Source organism: Colossoma macropomum, unplaced genomic scaffold (assembly GCF_904425465.1).
Source record: "Colossoma macropomum unplaced genomic scaffold, Colossoma_macropomum, whole genome shotgun sequence".
Taxonomy (NCBI): domain Eukaryota; kingdom Metazoa; phylum Chordata; class Actinopteri; order Characiformes; family Serrasalmidae; genus Colossoma; species Colossoma macropomum.
Window position 1 is genome coordinate 447,065 of NW_023494795.1, and position 20,766 is coordinate 467,830.

At 41.8% G+C, this 20,766-nt stretch overlaps 1 protein-coding gene across 10 annotated transcripts in view; it reads right to left on the reverse strand.

Moving 5' to 3' along the window:
• The window catches only part of dtnba (dystrobrevin, beta a), a 63,930-nt gene extending 43,164 nt beyond the window's left edge, over positions 1-20,766 (reverse strand). For 8 of the 10 annotated variants that reach the window (XM_036581122.1, XM_036581120.1, XM_036581118.1 and 5 more), the window contains exons 1-2: positions 20,484-20,765; positions 168-216 (exon numbers count right to left, since the gene is read on the reverse strand). The gene's annotated coding sequence lies outside the window, so the exon portion shown is untranslated. Of the gene's footprint in view, positions 1-167; positions 217-7,106; positions 7,722-20,483 lie in introns of those variants that run through there. The other 2 variants (XM_036581119.1, XM_036581113.1) reach the window with 2 other exon arrangements.

Here is a 20,766-nt window from a genome sequence, read left to right on the forward strand (position 1 = left end):
TAGACTTACAGCCTTTAGGCTCGTTTATATGTTCTTACACAACAAACAAAAAAGAGAACCAAACAGTTAATTGCAATAATTTCCATGGTGGTTAATCTTCAGCTGAAATGTGATTATGGTGACGGTTCCTGAGTGTAGCCTAATAAATACACATGCAAAGGTCTTACCTCTTTAGTGGCTGGAGTTCAACTAGTGCAAAGGGGCCGGGGGCAGGATCTGAAACACACACACACACACACACACACACACACACACACACACACACACACACACACACACACACACACACACAGAGGAGTCAGGAGGGCCAGTAACTCATGCTGAGAGAAAAGCCAACACATACAGCACCACAGTCTACTGAAAAATGCTAACATAGCTCACAGTGGAGCATTACAGGTCTTGCAGGCTACCTCAGTTAGCACATGTAAAGTGTGTTCTTTCTCTATTATGGTTCAAAATGGTCACAATGACAAATTAAACCATGTAAACACGCTGACGCACACCCTACAGCGGTGCCGCAGTACACAGCGTACCCTCAAAGGTACAAAACCTTAGACTTTAAATGAGTTTTAAAGGTAAATTACATGCAATTTCCAGACAAAATGGGCATATTTTACCTTTTCATTACTTAATTGTTTTTAAATAAGAAATTTAAGATTCATGTGAAGCTCACATGACACTCTTGCACACATGGAGCGAAGGGGTGCGCTCCATTTACGTGAAATTAAAGCAGGTCTTATGTAGGAACTGTTGCAGCCGTCCTTACTGAGGACCATCCGCCAACTTGTGGATTCAGAAAGCAGATTTTAATTTACTGATCCTTGCCAGAAGATTTCCCACGCAGCATTTGTTACTCTATTTGTATTCCAGAATCCCTTTTTAAATGCGAGGAATCGGCACATTATCATTTCCAAAAAGTGTCACACATCGTATTTGTTGTATGCTGTTTTACGGAGACAGAAGGTTGAAGTGTTTTTTTTTTTTTTTAAACAAGAGCACACAACGCTTTTAGAGTATCTTTGTAGCTTCTGGCTCAAGCTAAAATATTTACAGTAAACAAATCTCCTCTGTACCAAAAAGTTCACAGTGAAATTACGAAAAAAGGAAAAAGACTGATCCACTGTTTAATATAAACACTTCTTGAAAGAGCCAAATCTTTCATCTGCAACAAGAAAGCAACAGCAATTTTTGGCCTAATCCAACCTACTAACATCCCAGCTTTATCACTATTCTTTATTCTTATAATTTAAGAATTGGGCCTGCTAATTCAAACATCACAGGAGACGGTCAAGAAGGTAAGGATTTAGGCCTGAAATTCACTGCTAACATACTCAGTGAGGCCTGTGAATGAGCTGAAATGGACAAACTGAACTAAAGCACAGTAAAATTACATTTTTATTCAACTTTTGCCAAAAAGTATAACTATTTAGGTAAGAACAGGCAGAAAAATCAAACAGTAAACTAATAAAATAAGATGACATCATAATAGGCCAGGCGTCGGCAAGCCAAACGTAAAGAAGAGCCATTTTGTCCTTCCAATAAAAATCAAACCACCTTGGGAGCCACAACATTTTATGTCCATTTCACCATCTTGGCTGTAAATATGTCTCAGTATGTGCTGATGTCCTAGTATAGATTAAAAAATAATATAAACAAAAACGCAGACTTACTTTGCTCTGCTTTAAGCTTTAGCTTTTCTCGCATCTCCAGCAGGAAACTTTTCCTCAAAAGTTTCTTGTACAATGTCTTTCAACGTTTGCCTTTTTACGAGGCTGAAGACGCTTCTCATTCGCCAGCTTCTTGTTCGAATTCTCCCGTTCCACCTTAAATGGAGCCTGAGGGGCCAGAATATAACTGCCTCACCATTTAAGGTAAAACAGGAAAATTAAAACAAGGCTGGCGAACGAAAAACTGACTTCAGCTTCAGCTGGAGTGATTATAAACGCAAATAAGTCCATTCGTATCCAAATTATCAATACTTGTCTTAAATCTCTCTCTTTGCCGTTTCGTTAGCTACTAGCTAAGCGAGATTGTTGTCTTTGTTGCTATGGTGACCAGCGGTCTGCGCTGATCTTCAGGGTTAAAGGGTGAATTAGCAGTTCTACATTAACTCCAGAGTTTAAGACCATTTATTGTTAAACTGTGTTGAACGATCAGCAGAGCTTTATTTTACTGTAAAGGAGGATTATTTTATTATTACCTACAAATCTGATTCTGCTGTGGAGCCACAACAGGGCAGTAAAAGAGCCGCATGTGGTTTCCAATCAGTTATTTCTTACTGTGTAGTTACTCTGTGCCAGGTTGTTGTTGTTGTTGTTGTTGTTTCCAGCTCTTTATAATTAGTCTGGCTTTACACACTGAAACTTTCATGCATCCTCAGTTGAAACTAAATGCACTTGAGCTGCATAATGTTATGCATCCTGCAACTCATTTCAAAACTCACCCGCAACAGTTGCAAGCGCCTTATCTTTGTGAAGCGAGCTAATCAGAATGCTGATAATGCATCACCATTGATTTCCCCAGATCAACGGACAAGACAGTAAAACAGAAGTCCAGAATTTACAGTTACCATCCAGTTCCTGGTTTATCTAATCAGTCCTTCGTTAAGTTAAATCAGGCACTGCTGAAGGAATTTAAACCTCATTTAAACAAATAAACAAACAAATAAATAAATAAACGAGAAGAACCCATGTTGGATGATGATCTACAGCGGCTTGTTGCTTTATTAGTCACGGCAGAGTGAGATTTTACAGGCCGTGTAGAGTTTTCCTGTTTGGTACCGGGGGTCTGTATTAGGGTGGGGTTGAGAGAGAGAGAGAGAGAGACAGAAATAGTGCTCTGCGTGATGGAAATGTATGTGATCCCCTCACTGCTATTCATGCAACCCCCCTCCCTGAACCACGTCACCACAGCAACAGCTGAAGCCATTCTCATACCACACACACACTCAGTCGATAATGTGGTGTGTGTGGTGTGTGTGTGTGTGGTGCGCCTGTATATAGCCACAATATTCAGTCGATGTAAACAGAGAGATTCAGAGTGGTTTGGTGTGAAGTGGCTCGGATTTCTTTACAGTGGTGGTGATAGGAACCAGGGGTCCCCATGACTACAACACAAATATAGACATTTTATTTACTATCCAAAACCACCAGTGAACCTACACGAGTCTTCTGAGTTTATATGGAATGTTGATGATGGTAAAATAGTGATAAATCTGAAAAAATAATTTTTTTTTGGGAAATATTTTACCTCACATGTGCCCCTCTGCCATGAATGGATTTTAAAAATACAGTATAGAACAAAAACTACATCTCAGTCATCTCAGACAGTGAATTCATAACCATTTCATGTAGTAACTTTCTGTGAGGGAGCTTTTAGAGGTGGACGTCTGGTTCCTATCACCACCACTGTGAACAATTCTGACTCTAAGTTTCTCTAGAACAGAGCGTTTCACACCAAACCACTCTGAACGACTCTGTTTACAACTTAATCATTTATTTATGCAGAATGTTTTGGAAATTGGAATGTAAGTGTGCGTATGAGGAAAAAGTCATGTGTGATATTTGATGTGATCTTATACAAGAGGGTTTCATGATGCACAAATTTCACATACAGTATAGTTTGTAGTCTTTGCATCACAACACTATACGATTTCAATACAAAAATGAAAATTAAGTGGCAACGTTCACTTTGTTTTTGTTATTTTAGGCGAAGTTCAACCAACACAACTGCACTGCAGCACCTGCATAAAGAGTCAATAAAACAAACAAACAGGCTGTTTCCTCAGAACACAAACAGGTTTAAACACACAGTGTTTCAGGATGTCTGTTTCTTACTTTCGTAGTTCACTATTTTCTTACTTTTTTAATTTTGCTTTTTTCTTTACTTACTTTTGTGTTGTTTTTTTTATGGTTCTTTAACGTTCATGTTTTATTTTGTTTGACAATCTTGTGACTCTTTTGAGGTTTATTTTTGTATTTTTATTTTGTATTCATTTGTTTGTTTGTACATTATTTTCAGATATATGCTTATTTATTTTTTATACTTTCATCATTGTTTGTTTTTCTTAGCTTTTAATAGTTTTTTTTTTAACATTACTGTTTTTGTTTCTTATTTTCATGTCTGTTCTTGTAGGAATATAAGAAAAGTCAGTATTTCTTTTTCTTATAGATTATACAATCTAACTGTACTCTCAGTGGATACTGACTCAAAACCTCCATACTGAAAGCAAGTAAAAATGAATATACTAATCCTTACACCTCTACTGAACACTGTAACTGCAATACTACCTGTCAATATACATGAACACATCAGTAAACTGTACTTATACACAACTACCAAACGATACGCTGCTCAGTGCAGGTGTAGTTGTTCATGCTTGTGTAACGACGTCTGTGTGTGTGAGTATTTATGACTGTGTGTGGAGATTCACTGCTCCAGGTTTAGCAGTGAGGCAGATGCTTGTGAGTGTTAGTAGATGAGATAGTGCTGCTGCAGAGAGACAGTGATCTATCACACATCGGTCTGTCTCTGTTAGTCATTTATAAACCAACCAGAGCTGCGTTCCGACAGACTGCAATACACTACAGGAAGTGTAGGGGGCAACAAGCCTTCTGTTGTTTTGTCGCACCAAACTTTAAAGGATGTTGACAGCAAAAAAGAGCAATTAAGTAGGCATAACAGTCACAGGACTGGTCAGATAAGGGGGCACGACCTGCCCCAGGTTGAGGAGGTTAAGTATCTAGGGGTCTTGTTCACGAGTGATGGGAAGAGGGATGGTGAGATCGGCCGCAGGCTGGGACAGGCAGCAGCAGTAATGCGGTCACTGTACCGGACTGTACGAAGCTCTCTGCTTACCGCTCGGTCTACATCCCGACCCTCACCTGTGGTCATGAGCTGTGGGTAACAACCGAAATAATGAGATCACGGATACAAACAGTGGAAATCAGCTTTCTACACTCTACTGACATGGTGAGGAGCTCAGTCATCCGGGAGGAGCTCGGAGTAGAGCCGCTACTCCTCCGCATTGAGAGGAGCCAGTTGAGTTGGTTAAGGCCCCGCTGGCCACCTCCCATTAGAGGTTTAACAGGCACGGCCTACTGGGACGAGACCCCAAGGTCGTCCCGGACCCACTGGAAGGATTATATCTCCAAGTTGGCCTGGGAGCAACTCAGGAACCCCTAGAATGAGCTGGAGGAAGTTGCGGAGGAAGTTCTGGGCTTCTCTGCTTTTCCTACTGCAAACGTGACCCTAGCTGGATCAAGCGGCTTAAGAAGATGAACAGTGGTCAGAAAAATTGCACTTAGTACAGGTTGACCAATATGGATTTTTCAGGGCCAATACCAATACCGATAATTAGTAATAAGGGATACTGATATCCTATATTTGGGGCCGAAATTCTTTTACCATAGATTTGATGTTTGTAGTTGAAATATTTACAGGAATTCCACTCACAACTTACATTAAGTAAACATTCAAACATTATAAAAAATTAGACGATATGGTCAGCAAAAATACATACAAATATATTTTATATATTCATATAACGGGCAGATAATTGGTCGACTCCGAATACACGTGGTGTAAAACCTGCTAAAGGGAGGCCATGAATGGCTGAGCCACTTCTGATTTAACGTCTGAGTTAACGTTAGTCTAGGTTGTTATTGAGGGAGTGAACATCAGAGAGTCATACGGAAGGGACTGTCTGTTCTCTTGGGGTAATGAGAGCCTTTAGCATAGCAGCCCACTAGGTTCACTTGCCCTGCCTGTGGTGCACCTCCATCGGTCAGGTGCATCAGCAACAGCAGCGTCTCACAGCCTGTAGTTTCAACACAATACAGTCATGTGCACAAGTTTAAACATCCCCTTGTCAAATTACATGTTTAGTTAACACATCCACCACAGAGAACACACTCAAATATGGGATTTGTCTGATAATTTTAGTGCACAATTTCTATTAATATTGGAAAAAAAACCCACAAAATAAGAAATGCACTGTAACTTTTTCACAGGCCACTTTTTTTGTTTTCCACTAGGTTCAGTTCAGCAAGTAAACAGTAATTGTGTATTAAATCCCTGTAGAGGATGTGTTAACTTATTTCCACGTTCACTTATTTTCACGTTTTTGATCACAAAATCAAAAACATGTCATTCAACCAGGGGCGCCCAAACTTTTGCATACGACTGTCTCGAGCGGTTTCCCTTCTGATCTCTCTTCACTTCCTCTCTCGCGTTTCTCTCTCTCACAGAAGCGAATATTGACATCCAGGCGTATGTAAACGTGCTGTGACAACATTTACCATAGCAACATTTACCATGGCAACATTTACCATGGCAATGATGACTGACAGCTCCTCCTGCAAGTACTTATGATAAGCGATCCTCATAATTACGATGGATTACAGCACTACAGAACTGCCTGTACTACAGTCAAGATGCTCACCTGCTCCACCTTATCAGCACTGCTGAGGTCTCACTGCATCAAACACTCAGTGGGCAACCAAACAGCTGGTAACACTAAAACTGCACCAACAAAATGTCCATTTTGTTACCATGTGTAAAACACAAGGGCCGTTAAAATTAGTTTTATTTTCTATTAATAGTAGCCCATTTCACCGTGAGCTGCACTACAGTTCCCAGCATGCACTGCAACATAATGTGTGCTCCCAGCCCCTCCCCAACAATGATCTATGGGACAGCAACACAAAAAAAAAACGCTGTTTGCAGACTGAGGCCGACTCATTACCCCTACACTGTTGGAAATAAAGGTTCTGTTCAGGTATGTTTTTCGTTCATCAAGGTACAAACAGTGTAAAGGTTCCCTCAAAGGTACAACTGTGGTTTTAAGGTCTGATTGTGAACCTTAAATAAGTTTTTCCAGGTGAAAAGTTCGTATTTTTACCTTTTCATAACTGAATGTTTTAAATCAGAACAGTAAAATAAAAGCCTGGAGACGAGACGGGGTGTGTGGAGTCAGTACAGCTTAGACCATATCATTTCAGTGGATTATGGTTCAGTTATGTTCCCTGACTAAAGGTACTGAGATGTACCCTTGAGGGTTCCACCCCAGTGACAAGAGGGGAACTGCCCCAGAGACAGTTTAGTACCTTTATTTCGGAGACAGCAGTGGAATCAGGTGAGGTCCTGCTGGGCTGAATTAAAGCTGCAGCCCCCTCAGTGTGTGACGTCTGCCACGACCTGTTCAGGTAAAGTGCTGCCGGCATGTTCGGTGCGGCTAAACCAGCTACTTCTGATGATGATCTGAAAACGAGATGTTCTGTTTTGACCTGCTCGATGAAAGAAAGGCTGTCGTTTTTTATTCTTTCCTCTTCGCTCTCTCTCCTCTCCCTCTCTCTGATGTCGGCTGCTCGGAGCAAATCCGATAACTCCCTCCGGGAACGCCACAAAAGCTTTCAGGCTGGGAAAACCCAACCTGTTCACTCGCTTCTCTCCCCCTCTCTTCCTCTTCTCTCCATCTACTGCCCATGTTCTACTTCCGTCTGCGATCCTTTGTTACCAGTGGCGGCCAACTTCAAAATAAATTAACTTTTTTTAAGCCAGATTAAATCTACTCCAGTTGGAAACAATAAATATGAAAAGTAAAACTCAATTTTCAATTTCGTTTTGGACAAACACTTCGATAAAACAGTGAGGAAAATTTCTGACTTAATTCGGTGGATCTTTGCCATCTGGCCACTAATAGCAGATCAGCAGTAGTTATTTGATGCTCTTATCTTACATTTTACATCACTCTGCATGAGCTAAACCTATTAATAAACACATGAAAGAGGAACTGTATGATATGCATTCACTTACATTTGTGTTTCTACTGTTTGTTTCAGACGAGTTAGCCAGCTTGCTAACTGCTGAGTTAGCTCCCTGGCTAAGTGCAGCTGCACACAAGTCACCTAACTGTCACCATCCACACCAGTTCTCTACAGGTCAGTGTGCAGCACTGCACTTAAATGGTGCCAGAATGTAACTGCTGCACCATTTAAGGTGGAACGGGACAATTCAAACAAGAAGCTGGCGAATGAAAAGCGACTTCAGCCTCGTAAAACAGTCGAACACTGAGAGACGTTTTACAAGAAACTGTTCTACTTTAGCGAAAACGTTTCCTGGCTGAGATGTGAGAGAAGCGGCTATAGCTGAGCTAAAGCTTAAATCAGAGCAAATCAAGTCTGCATATTTGTTTATATTTTTTAGTCTATATTAGTTCATCAGCACATACTGAGACATTTACAGCCAAGATGGTGAAATGGACATAAAACGTTGTGGCTCCCAAAGTGGTTTGATTTTTGCTGAAAGGACAAAACGGCTCTTCTTAACAGTTGGGTTGTGACCCCTGGGCTAGAGCTATGTTTACCTTACACTCAGTTATCACTGCCCTTTTTCCAGAAAATTCTATTTAATTAAGATAAAAAAGGCAAAAAGTGAGCAGAGTTCCGCTGAGCAAGTGTGGCAAGTTAGCTGAGATTCCTCAGGAGGGGCTTCATATAGCAGCACTGAACCTCCAAAATACAGAAAATGCTAATATTAGCCGTGTTTAAACACAAACCTTTCAACATTTCTTCCTCGCTGACTATTAATAAACACATGAAAGACAGACTGTATGATACGCAGTCAGGTGTGTTTTCACTGTTCGTTTTAGACGAGCTATCCAGCTTGCTAACTGCAATGTTAGCTTCACGGCTAACTGCAGCTGCACGTAACTCACCTCACTCACCAACCACACCAGTTATCTACACTCTTTATGCTACAGATCTGTGAGCTGCACTATGCTGCGGCAAGTACACTGTTATATCTGTGATCATTATGTTCTTCTTTGTGTTTTTACTATATATGGTAGGTGAGAGGTGAGTTAGCCAGCTTGCTAACTGCTGTGTTAGCTCCCTGGCTAAGTGCAGCTGCACACAAGTCACCTCAGTGTCACCAACCACAGCAGTTCTCTACAGGTCAGTGTGCAGCACTGTACTCTAGTGAGTATAACATTTTGTTTACTTTTGTGACATTACTGTGTATGATTAGCCAGCCTGCTAACTGCACTAATATGGGTGACTATTTTGTCTACAATGTTCTGGCCCAAAGAACTGCAAATATCTAGCGTCACTGCGGCTAATTTGGGAATACCAACGACATTTTGACATTTTTGGTCAGCTCAATCATTGAGCACTAAACAAAGTTCGTTCAGAGCGGTTTGGTGTGAAACGCTCTGTTCTAGAGAAACTTACCGAGTCAGAATCTGTTCACAGTGGTGGTGATAGGAACCAGACGTCCACCTCTAAAAGCTCCCTCACAGAAAGATAATACAAGAAATGATTTTAAAAACGCCGCTTGATATCTGAAACATTATTTTATGATAGATTTGAGATTTTAAGAATCCATACATGGTGGAAGGGTACATGCAGAGTGTTGTGACGCAAAATAGTCCCCAAAGAAAACTTATTTTTTCAGATTTATCACTATTTTACCATCTTCAACATTACACAGAAAAGCTCAGAAGACTTGTGTAGGTTCACTGGTGGTTTTGGATAGTAAATAAAATGGCTATATCTGTGTTGTAGTCATGGCGACCCCTGGTTCCTATCACCACCACTGTAAAGAAGCCTGAACTATTTCACACCAAACCACGCTGAATGACCTTGTTTACATCTCGACCGCTCATTTATGCAGAAATGTTCTGGAATAAAGTGCACTTCCCCTTTAAAAAGTAGCAGCGCAGACTGTAAAAAACACTTTCAGCTCTTCTCACTTCCTCCAGTTCATCTATTTCGGTGCCTGTTGCTATAAGCAGCAGATGATAGCTGGTCTATGGAAGCTGCTGTATATAACCCTGTCTCAGACACTTTAACTGCAGTTTGGTGGGGAGCCGTGTGGCAGGTCAGGCATCTCTGCGTGAGACACATGAGATGAGTCTACTCCCCTCGGCCCCAGGAGTAAGTAATGCTGGACGCCCACAGGAGAGAAAGACACAAACACACAGACAGAAGCGGTACAACGTAAACAGAGCGGAGAGACAAGTCACTGAGCAAACAATCGCACACTACACTCCCTCTAGAACCACACACAGTGGCAGGTGTTCACAGAAAGAGAGGTTTCTCTAAACTGGCACACTGAGTTTGAACAAACAGAGCAGGAAAAGAGAGCGAGGTGCCCTAAACTGCCCCACAGCAAGACACTGACGCCACTGGACACTCCGCCGCGGAACAGTCGTGGCTAATCCAGGCTCATCTCTCTAACTCCAGCTGAAATGAGCCACGGTTAAAATTACAGTCCTGTAGATTCAATGTGAAATGGCTGATAGTGAAGTCTGAGGCCCAATCTCATTTCACCCCTCGCCCCTACCACTGAGCCCTAGCCCTCTGTTCTGCGCACTCACATCTAGGGGTAGGGTGTCCCGATTCTAGTTGAGAGGGGTAGGGTGAAGTGTTGGGGCTACATGACCCTCCAAACGGAGGTTTTTCAGAGACTCCAAACAGAGAGTTACGAGAAAATTTTCTCTGTTAAAAAAAACCATTGTTGGTCGCTAGTAGTAGCTGATGTCTCGATGGCTAGCTAGCTAAATTTCCCGTTCCGCCTTAAATGGTGCAGCCGTTCTGATGCTTGAGCCGCCAGAATGTAACTGCTCCTCCATTTAAGGTGGAACGGGAAAATTCGAACAAGGGTTGGGTGATAATAAATAATTGCCCCTCTTTGAAGGCATATGATTCCCTAAATGTAACTAAGCCCAGAAGTGAGGAGCTGAACTTTACCCTCCTCTGCTGTCACTGCAGACTGGCAGGGTCGCCTACAGAGCAGCGCTGGTAGCTGTTAATGAAGTGATGCTCTTTTTATTTGAGGGTCCCATTTCAGAGGGAAGATTTCAACCACTACCCCTTATAACTCAGTTCCAAGGGGCAAGGAGACACTCGAAAACAAGGGGTAGGGGTAAAAAGAAGAAATGGGATTGGGTCACTAAGATTTCTTTGCAGCAGAGGTGATATACATACATATACATATATCACTGCTGTCGGAAGAAAACCTCGTATCCCCATTTTTGAATTAACCAAAAGAAACGGCCCAAAAGTACTAGAAAAAAATTCTGGTTCCATTGACTTACATTAAAAGTAAAGTAGGTTTTTTCCTTCTCCTGTAAAGTTACCGTGTTGGAGATTTTCTTCTGACAACAGCGATACACTGCATTGTTGTGCATTAGCACTGCAATCTGTCTGGAGGTCTGTGTGGATGGTGTGAACATCATATGTGCTTCTGCTGAGACTTAAAATCCTTACAAATTCATACATTTTCATAATCACTCCTGAAATCGTTCATCTCTACAAGCACAAACACCTTTTAGGGCTGCAGAGCTGCAGAGTCAGATGACAGTTTCTGAAGAACTAATTCTGGCTGAGGCCAGTCAGTCTCTCCGCAGGCCGGTGTGAGCGTGTAGCAGGTAGGCTGAACGTCGTTCGGAGGGGTACCAACATTCCGCACATTCCTCTGGTCGAAGCCATGTCAGGGTGAGTTTGAGAGAGGGAGAGAATAGGGGCGAGTTTAGGGCTGCGATTACATCAATTACAAAAAACGTTGACGACTTTATTTACCGTCCAAATGCCATTTACTCTCACCATTACACGTACTCGGTTACTATCCAACCCAACAGAACTGGACATGATAGTGGTGCAAATGGAGACAAAGTCAAAAAAACTAAGACCCACAAAAGTCACAGCGCACTACAACGCATGAAATGCAAAAGCAGACGTGTTTCACTGCGACACACCAATAATACACAAACTAAACTAAACTAAAGCAATCGAGTTCTGCTCTCGCTACAAATAAGAGGCTAATGTTGGCCCAGTGAATGCCACAAAGCAGAACATCCCACATAAGATAAATGCTTATATTACGTACAGTGTAGTCAAATTGCCACACTGAGGTAATAGTTTAGTAGATAAACGCCACCAGATTCACGCCATCCAGTCGTCCGGGGAGGATAAAAACAGCGTATGGAACGATCTGCTTTAGGATGCTTTACAAATATACAAGACACAGGCTGCGTTCAGACTGCAGACAAATCGGATTTGTTTCTCAAACCAGATCTTTTGAGACGACTGTCAACACTGTTATTTGCAAGTGATCAGTTCGGATTTGTGCGTCCAGACATCACCAGTCTATCTGCATTGGTGGCCGATAAGCTGGTGACGTGGATTTCAAATGCGGATGCGGGGAAGACGGAGGTGCATCACTCTTCAAAACTCTCTGGCATGATAATAAATCTTTGGAGCTCCTTTTCAATCCCAGCACTTCCGTTACTCTGGATTTGACATCGTTGTCGTTTGTCACTTGGCGAGTGACTCAGACACTTTGAAATCCGGACTGAGCAGCTAAAACATCCGGACTGAGACACATCTGTAAAATCAGAATCTGACTGAAGTCGCATTTCAAACTACCTCCAAATGTGGTTTGGATCTGTGTAAAAATTGGATTTCATATGATTTTCTGTTGACTATCAAAAATCAATCCGGACACAATCTGGATGTGCCTAAAAATCGGATTTGGGCTGGCAGTCTGAGCATAGCCAAAAAGATAGTAATGTTTACTGTAGAAGTGAGTGAGTGAAAGAGAGACTGAGTGAGTGAGTGAGTGAGAGAGCATGAGGGAGAGAAAGTGAGTGAGAGAGAGAGAGAGAGAGAGAGAGAGAGAGAGAGAGAGAGAGAGAGAATGAATGAGTGAGTGAGAGAGACTAAGTGAGTGAGTGAGTGAGAGAGACTAAGTGAGTGAGTGAGTGAGAGAGCACGAGGGAGAGAGAGTGAGTGAGTGAGTGAGTGTTTATTATGAGTCACATGACTAAAGGTTTCATGCTTCAAGGGTATCTACTAATTTCATGTCTCTCGCTCACACACTCGGGGGCAAAGAGATTCACAAGGACTTGACACAAACACACACACACACACACACACACGCACACTCACACACGTCTATGTATGGGGGTTAGCGCTATTTTTGGCTTGTTGGCTTGAACCTAGTTTGCCTTGACGTGTCTTCCCACTCACAGTAACACCAGTTGGTTTAACATTTAGAGGCTGAGTCTCACACTGACTTTCAGAGTGGGTCCTCAGTTGTAATCTCAGAGACTGCAGAACACGGATCATGACAACATTTCTGCATAATTCAACAGTCGAGAGTGATTCAGAGAGGTTTGGTGTGAAATGGTTCAGATGTCTTTACATTGGTGGTGATAGGAACCAGGGGTCGCCATGACTACAACACAAATATAGCCTCATGGTCCATTTTTTCATCTCCACTTACTATATAGGTGCACTCTGTAGTTCTACAGTTACAGACTGTAGTCCATCTGTTTCTCTGCATACTTTGTTGGCCCCCTTTTACCCTGTTCTTCAGTGGTCAGGACCCCCATGGACCCTCACAGAGCAGGTACTATTTGGGTGGTGGATCATTCTCAGCACTGCAGTAACACTGACATGGTGGTGGTGTGTTAGTGTGTGTTGTGTTGGTCTGAGTGGATCAGACACAGCAGTGACCTTGTCAGTCTACCTTGTCAGTTTTTAAACACTGTCCACTCTATTAGACACTCCTACCTTGTCAGTCCACCTTGTAGATGTAAAGTCAGAGACGACAGCTCATCTGCAGCTGCACAGTTTGTGTTGGTCATCCTTTAGTCCCTCATCAGTGGTCACAGGACACTGACTATTCCCTTTACTAAGGAATCCTTGAAGAACCATATTTCTAACATGGTTTATGATATTTCTGAAGATGTTTTGGTAGAACATCCTGTAGCTGTGTCACTGTGTGACCCCGCAGCCCACTGCTAATGCAAGCATAGTCCGTGCGCACAAAGCATGTTGCACAAAAGACGCACTACTTCTGAAAGCACCGACAGGATTTATCTGTTTATTACAGAAATAATGTGAGAGGACAAAACTACGAGCCCTTGTAAATACTGTAAATACTGCAGCGGCTGGTTGAATTTCTGACTGCAGATTCCTGGAGGGACCCGTTAAGAGCTCAGGCATTACTGACTCATCTACTCGTCTCGCAGCTCCCTGTGGAAACACAGTGTCTCGGGTGAAAACACAGCACCAGCCTTAACATCCAGGAGAGCGTGCTTCGCTGGGCACTTACTCTGTTACAGTTTAGAGAGCAAACCTGCTTATATAATCTGAAAATACGAAACCACATCCGCTCTGTTAGCAGCAGTGCCTCCGCCTGCAGTGGTTTTCTGCACCTGCCATGATCAGATTCAACAACATCACATGGCTGAGGAGCAGCAAACGCTCAGAGTTCATATCATACAATCACACTGGGCCTCACTTACCAACATTTTCTCAAGTTTGTTCTTAAATGTGTTCTTGAAAAAGGTTCTAAGAAAAGTCTACGTCAGATTCATGACGTGTTCCTAAAGCGCAGAACTGTTCTCACCTTTGTGCTTTAAGTGTGTGTTTATTATATTATTACCCAAGAACAAACCCCAAATATACGGAACCCCACTGGTGACATCCTGTATAAATAAAAATAACGTGTGGCCATGACTTAGTAAGGCGTGAGAACGAGGTCCTAATGCATGGCCATGACTTAGTAAGGCATGGGAACAAGATAATTAAGATGTGGTCACGACTTAGTAAGGTGTGAGAATGAGATCCTAATGCATGGCCATGACTTAGTAAGGCGTGGGAACAAGATAATTAAGATGCGGTCACGACTTTGTTAGATGTGAGAACGAGATCCTTATGCGTGGCCACGACTTAGTAAGGCATGGGAACAAGATCCTAATGCATGGCCATGACTTAGTAAGGCATGGGAACAAGATAATTAAGATGTGGTCACGACTTAGTAAGGTGTGAGAACGAGATCCTAATGCATGGCCATGACTTAGTAAGGCGTGGGAACAAGATAATTAAGATGTGGTCACGACTTTGTTAGATGTGAGAACGATATCCTAATGTGCGGCCACAACTTAGTAAGGCATGATCTCAGTTCCACGGCTTACTAAGTCATGGCCACGCATTAAGATCTCGTTCCAACATGTTAATAAGTGGTGGCCACACATTATTTTTATTTATATGGGATGTCACCAGCAGGGCTCCGTACAAATAAGCAAACATTGGTGAATCTTCGTAAAAACTGCTTAAGTGGGTTTTAGGCTGGGCTAAAATGGAGAGTATCACAAACTTAACGTCAGTTTGTCAAAGAATGTCAATTGTCAGTCTTTTTGTCGTGAGGCGCTAAAACTAGACGACAGGGCAAAGAGAGAGAATAACACACACAATGAGTTTGGGCTACGAATAAGAACTCAAACTCCCAGAACTCCTCAGATCACACGATACAAACAGAGCTAAACGTACTGGAGCTGTTTGAGCTTTTATGAGCAGCGAAAAGCGCAAACTGGGGATTAATATGGATCTGAGAAATGCTGATATCACAGTGAGAGCTGGAGAAATATTTCACTACAAACTGGCAGCTGAGCTGAGACTGTAAAGAGTTACTTGATCTCTTGATCCAAACATTATAAACGTGATATCGACTCTTATCTGCCGATGTGTTACACACAGCTCCTCTGTCTCTGCTCCACTGTTCAGGGACTGTTGCTGCGCGTCTCTTCTCCTGTTTCTCTGCTCTTCTAGCTCTCTGATTGGCTGTTGTTTGAATCACTCGTTGAGTAAATCTCGGACCTTCTCACACTGCAGGACTCGTGAATGTTTTGAGTCGCTTCCGATCGAGCTCCCGACAAAAAGTCGTGTAGTCTAGGTCCAACCTTAAAAAGAAATTTCTTCATAAGAACAGTTAGCGAACAAGGCCCACTGTATTTTTAGCGACAGTCTTAACACAGGAACGACAGAACATTACTTAAGTGGAACCAAACCAGCTGCACCTCTCAGGCCTCTTGGGGCCTTATTCACCAACCATGCTTAAGAAGAAATTTCTTCTTAAAATCCCCTTACAGTCACAGTTTTTACAAAGATTCTGACATTCAACAACGTTTTCTTATTTGGGATTTGTTCTTAGATAAGAACAGAAGCTACACACACTCAAGAATTGACATCTCATATAATTAAAAATAATGTGTGGCCATGCCTTATTAATGTGTGGGAAGAAGATCCTATTGCATGGCCACGACTTAGTAAGGCATGGAAACAAGATCATGCCTTACTAAGTCGTGGCCACGCATTGGGATCTTGTTCCCACACCTTACTAAGTCATGGCTACGTATTAGGATCTTGTTTCCATGCCTTACTAAGTCATGGCCACACATTATTTTTATTTATACAGGATGTCACCAGTGGGGGTCTGTATATCTGGGATTTGTTCTTAGATAAGAACAGAATCTACACACACTCAAGAATTGACATCCCATATAAATAAAAATAACGTGCGGCCACGCCTTATTAATGTGTGGGAACAAGATCATGCCTTACTAAGTCGCATTAGGATCTTGTTTCCATGCCTTACTAAGTCATGGCCACACATTATTTTTATTTATACAGGAGGTCACCAGCGGGGCTCCGTATATTTGGGTAAGAATATAATCTACACACAAAAGTGAGAACAGTTCTGCGCTTTAAGAACACGTCATGAATCTGATGTATACGTTTTCTTTTCTTTCTCAAGAAAACACTTAAGAAAAAAACTTAGAAGGATATTAGTGAATGAGGACCAATGTCTCCACAACAATGTGGAATACATTTTAAGCAAAAGCTATGGTGGTTAGTTTTATCCTGGATTATCCCGTAAACCACGGCTGGAACGGCAGACCGTGTGAAAACATCTCACCATCCTGTCTTTACCCTGACAAAACTTCCTCGAGTAATCATTAACAGGCTGATTTACGCAAGGACCTACACCCCCCACATGCACACTAGTTTGTATTCCTGCCTTTGGGAGGGCGGCCCATTTGGTGACGCCTAAAAGATCGACCTTTGTCTCTTTTCTCATTTTCTACACTCTTAAAAATGATAGTTCAACAGTTCTTTAGTAAAGAAAATGGTTCTACAAAGAACCAGGAACACTCAAAGAATCTGCATCATTAAATGGTTCTTCAGATTGATGGAGAATGTGCTATAGATGTTTAATTACAGGAGGAATAAAAGGAAGAGCTCGCTGTTGAAAATGGAGGAATTCTTGTCTGTGAAGCTGGTTTTGTGTGTCCAGTGTCGGTTCTGCGTCCTTTTGCTCTTTAATCACATTCATGAGGGCAAAAATGGACCAGAAACTGGTTCTAGGTCATTTCTCCCCCTCTCTGGAATCTGATATAGCCTACAGTAATGCTGTTCTGAATTCTGTACACTCTTAAAAAGGTGGTTCTTTAATGGATCTTTAGTAAATACAATGGAGCTATTTAGAACCTAGAACACTCAACACTTCTTTGCATGAAGTGGTTCTTTAGACAGAACCGTTTTGAAAAGGGTTCTATATAGCACCCAAAAGGGTTCTTCGATTATTATGATGTCAAGCCTGTGACAATAAAAGGACCCTTTTGGTGCTACATAGAACCTTTTTGAAAAGGGTTCTATACAGAACCATACAAAAAACATTTTCCATCAATATGAAGAACACTTTTTGTGATGCAAAGAAACCTCTGATCGTGCTAAGGGTTCTTTGAGTGTTCATGGTTCTATACAGAACCATTTTCTTTATTAAAAGAACCCTTGAAGAACCACCTTTTTTAAGTATGTAATTCTAACCGAATGCATTTGTGGGAAAATAAACCCCAATGAAAAACAACTATAATAATACTACAAGAATTTCCTGTGGTTTCCGATAAGGTTCTTAAAGTAAATCGAGACAATTACTAAGCTACTACAGGATTATGTGGCGCTACACACGTCAAAAAGACGGTTCTTTACAGGTTCCTTTGCAACGGCAATGGTTCTATTTAGAACCCGAGTTCTACATAGAACCATTTCATCCTTAAATAGTTCTTTGCATGGCGAAAGGGTTTTTCAGACTGATGGAAGATGTGTTGCATAGGGTTCTATATAGAACCTTTTTGAAACTGGTTCTGGTTCTGCTATTTTTATGACATCATTGGTACAATATCAAGCTTGTAACAATGGCAGAACCTTTTTTTGTGCCATATAGGGTATTTTTAAGCTGAAAGTCTCCCTCAATCTGAAAAACCATTTCACCATGCAAAGAACCATTTAAGCATCAATGGTTCTATGCAGAACTCACGGTTATAAATAGAACCATCACCTTTACTAAAGAACCCTTGAAGAACCATCTTTTTTAAAGCTACACAAATGTAAGATCTAGAGATTTGGACTTGAACTCAAGTCAAAACTTGGTGAAGGACATGTTTTCAGTGGATGTGAGTGAATTATTTACTATTGTTATATCTTCATTAGTAAAAAGCTGATTTTGCATTTGAGACCCAAACATTGAATTGAACCTTCTTTTTGAGCTTGTGTGTGTGACGTCATGGTCCAAAAAACTTGCCAAACCCATCCCAGTACCTCTGACTTTTAAATGATTATTTCTTGCTTTCTAGTGTGACTCACACATCATATTTTAGTGTGTTCTGTTGTTCTCCATACTCAGCAAAGCTACTTCTCTTAGTTTTAACAAAAAAAATTATATAGTACTGCTTTAAATGTGCACAGAAAATATCACAGACGTTATTAGACAGCGCTATAGAAATCTTACAGCGTCTTGTAGTATCCCTGCTAAAACCACAGAAACCATTGAGTGATACTGTTGCTTCCTGATGGTTTTGTAATGTGTTTTGGCTGTTTTAATGGGATAATATCACAGCGAAAAGAATCCTAATGGTTTAACAGGTGACCAATGGCTGATTGTAAATTAATCAAAATGAAAAATAATGACTTATTTTCTCAAAATGTTGATTTGGTATCTTGAAATGATGACTTATTTGAAGTAATGACTTACTTTCTCATTTTTTAATCTTTTTTTAATCTTTTATGTTTTATCTTAAAATATCGACTTACTAGCTCAAAACAATTACTTATTTTCTATTGATTTTGAGTTAACATCTCAAAATACTCTGCCGAATACTATGCAATGTCAAAATAATGGCTTAGGTTCTGAAAATGTTGACTTGTATGTTGAAACAGTTACTTGACCAAGTTGAAGTTTCAGCAGAATGAGTCATTATTTGGGGATAATGACTCAATTTCCGAGAACGCAACTCATTAACTCAACTTAGTAAGTCATAACTTTGACTTACACAGGACAGAATCCAGATCCTGGACAGCTTTATAGCTTTTTTTCCCTTGTTTCTACATTTGTGGGACAATTCTGGTGTGAATACTGCAGACCTTCAATGTAGTTGGGCCAGATTGGGACCAAATTTGGGCCATATCCTTTAGTTCTATTCACCTTACAGTGTGTGGGCCAGATCTGGGCCGAGGACCCAGCCGTATACTGGGCCAGAACAAACCAAGGATATGGCCCACAAGTGCATTAAGAGCAGGAAAATGGCAAATGTCCCCAAAACGTCACTAGGTCCCCGTTATGCTGCCACCTCTCAGGTCATTTGGTCCCCATATGCAGCAAAACAAACTCAAAAAACACACACTCGACTCAAACGTTTTACTACTCGACTCTACGAGCTCTGAAACCAAAACAAACTGTGTATGGACATTTCAGGACCTCTCCACTATAGATATAACACTTTATAAGCATTATTAGACCTACAAAAGCAGTTATGCTGCCACCTCTCAGGTCATTTGGTCCCCATATGCAGCAGAACAAACCCAAAACACACACATTCTGAAGAACTCGACTCTAAACGTTTTACTACTCGACTCTACGAGCTCTGAAACCAAAACAAACGGTGTGTTGACATTTCGGGACCTCTCCACTATCGACATAACACTTTATGAACATTATTAGACCTACAAAAGCAGAGTTTTCTCACATTTCAGCACCCTGAGCTCCACATCAGTCAAATGAATGGGGCTGACTGTTATCTGCTGTTTAGTATTGCACTGTGTGGGCCGTGTAGTGCAGCGCTGAGCTACAGGATGTCTGGCAGAGAAAACGGCTTTCTAAATATAACCAAACTCGCGCCTACGAGCTGGACAAGGTGGTCAAAACTCAGAAGCAAAAGTCTAAAGCGAGTGGCAAAAAAGCACTTTTGGTTTTAGTTAAAGGAAACGAGAAGAAAAGGCAAAAGCGAGCGGCCATGTTGTTAAAAAAAACAAACTCAGCTTCTAAGTCGCCAGCTTCGTGTTCGAATTCCCCCGTTCCACCTTAAATGGCGCAACAGTTACATTCTGACGCCTCGGGTGCCAGAATGTAACTGAAGCAACTTTTAAGGTGGAACGGAAAAATTCGAGCGAGAAGCTCGCGAATAGGAAACCAACTTCCACCTTAACTCTATCCTAACCAGAAAGTCCTCACATGAGTGAAGTAAGGGGGCAGAAGGGGTCTCGAAACGGAGCCTGGTCGCTTTATTCTGCCCAAATTTGCTCACGTAACGGGAAAGTGAGGTGAAGTTAAAACATAAAAGCGGTCCAGAGACTCACCGCCACCGCTGATCGCTGATTTCCGTGATTTCCGAAGGTTAAGGTGAAGTTAGCTCATCGGCTACCAGCTCCAGCACTGGAGTCCAGAAAGCGCAGCGGCAGCGACTCGGGGTTTCATCCCAAGCCGGGCAGAGGCGCTCTGAGCCCGTGGAGAGTGCGGTTCTAACGCCTGGAGCTCCGGGGGAGGAGCGGGGACACGGAACGGAGGAGACTCAACATGCTGGATCTCACACACAGTGATCGACACCAACAACCAACCCCCTTCTCTCTCTCTCTCTCTCTC